Source organism: Orycteropus afer, unplaced genomic scaffold (assembly GCF_000298275.1).
Source record: "Orycteropus afer afer isolate SDZICR_OR568_19922 unplaced genomic scaffold, OryAfe1.0 scaffold00466, whole genome shotgun sequence".
Lineage (NCBI taxonomy): Eukaryota > Metazoa > Chordata > Mammalia > Tubulidentata > Orycteropodidae > Orycteropus > Orycteropus afer.
The window spans coordinates 669,810-672,309 of NW_006922053.1; positions in this window are offsets into that span (position 1 = coordinate 669,810).

Below are 2,500 nucleotides of genomic sequence, written 5' to 3' on the forward strand. Positions count from 1 at the left end.
TGGTGATGGTGGTCATGGTGGTGATGATGGTGATGGTGGTGATGGTGGAGATGGTGTTGGTGGTCATGGTGATGGTGGTGATGGTGATGGTGGTGGTGTAATGGTGGTGATGGTGATGGTGGTGATGGTGGTGATGATGGTGATGATGGTGATGGTGGTGATGGTGATGGTGGTGGTGACAGTGGTCATGGTGGTGATGGTGATGGTGGTGAAGGTGCTGCTGCTGATGATGATGATGGTGGTGGTGATGGTGATGATGATGATGGTGGTGGTGATGGTGGTGGTGAAGATGGCAGTGATGACTTTGTTAAGTGAGACTTCCCTGTTGTTCAAGTTGACATAAGTTTTATCTTAAAACTCTTGAGGAGCCAGACAGGATGTGTCTGTCCTGGGCCTGGGCCTAGGGAGACCCAGGCTGTGGGGAACAGAGCTGGAAAGGGAAGCCCCAGCCTCTATGGGGCCAGGACTGGGCAGAGTGAGAGGCTGCGGTGAGGTCTGAGGGGTCCTGGGCTCTGCTGGGTCCTGGGCCAGTCATGCTCTCCAGGACGTAGCACCCTGCTCTGAGTTTTGAGGGCCGTCGACAGCTTCCAGGGAAAGGGCGGGATGGGCAGGTGGCATGGCAGGAGCAGAGGGGGAGGGGAGAGCGGGAAGGACTGGGTCGTGTGTGCAGGCTGCAGTGGTTGCCAGGCCTTCCAAAGGGCTTGAACTGAGGAAGGGTCAGGGACCCCAGTTCCAAAGCTCCAGGAACCTGACCACGTCCTCCTCTCTTTACTCCCGAGGCTGGAAAGAGGAGCTGAAGACTCCTCAAACCTGCTGCCTCACCGCAAGCCTCTGTCCCGGCCTAGGCAACTATAGGGAGAAGGCAGCAGCCCGCCTGTCCTGTCACCCTGTTCATAACAGGAGCTGATGGAAGTTCGCCCTGGAGCACAGAGCTGAGCAGCCCTCATCAATGAACGATGAGGATGAATGACTCTAGCCTGCAGCAGGTGAGAGGCGCGCGTCACAGGAATACCACCCGCAGGGCTGCGGAGACAGGCTGGCAGCTCCTCAGAAGGTTCATCGTGGATGGAGAACATCAGGGTCAGGTGGCACAACTTAGTCCACTGAGACAATGCTCTATATCCTTCTCTGGCGATCAGTGACTGGGGTCTTAAAAGCTTGGATCGGCCTCTAAGATACAACTGGTGGTCTCTCCCATTTGAAGCAAAGAAAAGCAAAGAAAATCAAGCACATGGAAACAATTAGTCCTAAGGACGAACGGACCATGGGAACCCAGCGTCCATGACCCGGAGACCAGAAGAACTAGATGTTGCCCAACTACTTCTACCTACTAGTGCTCCGGACGGGACCACAACAGGAGATCCTGGATAAAGTGGAGAAAGAGTGTGGAACAAAACTCAAAATCATAAAAAGGTCCAGGCCGACTGGTCGGATGGAGATGGGTGAAACCCCTGAGCCTGTGGCCCTTAGATGCCCTTTAGGCCGGGAACTGAACTCACCCCCGTGGCTCAGTTTTCAGCCAACAGTAGACAGGCCTGTAAGGTGACCAGTCACCAGAGAAGAAGTGCATGCTCCTTAGAACAACCCAGCAGACAAGATCAGAGGGGCAGGAAGGGGGTGGGAAGGAAGGAGGAGAAATAGGGAACACAGGGAGGAGGTGGGGGCAGTGATGTTACACCGTGAGGGCTGCAGTCAATGGCATGAAACAGAGTAACACATGTCCACATGGAAACACACACACGCTGCTCACAGCGGCACCAAGAACGATGGCCGAAAGGCAGAACCACACAGCCGTCCACCCGCAGACGAAGGGAGGCCCGTCCACAGGGCAGGGTGTCACTGAGCCGTCAAGGAACAGAGCTCTGACCGGCGCTGTGGCTGGTCGCTGGTTGAGGGGCTCTGACACTGAGCACTTTCACTGGCGCGTCCAGGAGAGGCCCAAAGACACAGCGAGTGGACCAGTGGTTGCGGGTGAGGGCGGGGCGGCTGCGATGGGCTCGGCATTTCTTTTTGGGGTGACGGGATGTTCTGGAAGAAGATGGAGAAGCTAGTAACACCACTGAGTTGCACACTGTACGTGGGTGAGCTCTTTGATGTGCGAGTCACATCTCAGCAAAGCTGCTCCAGCAGGGTCTCCGGTGGTCCGGCAGATGTGGGGTGTGAGCCCCTGGTGCAAAGTTCCAGGGTGCAGGGGCCAGGGGAAACCAGGGTTGACCTTCCCATGTCCCGGAGACGAGCAAGACGAGAGTGGATGGCAGGTCCGATTGTCCGCCAGACCTCAGCTTGCAGCCAGCCCCTGCATCACATTCCTCTCCGACAGCAGGCCTCCCTCCAAGGAAAACGAAATCCCTGACAACGTCAGTCTTTTCTCATTTATCATGATGTGGCTCGTTGGTCCCGTTGTGAGGACTGGTCTTCTCTGTGTTGAGGCGTGGCCCGCACTGAAGGCTGTCAGTAATCACTAAGTGGGAGTAATCACTCAGTGCTTCACGTCCTCTTC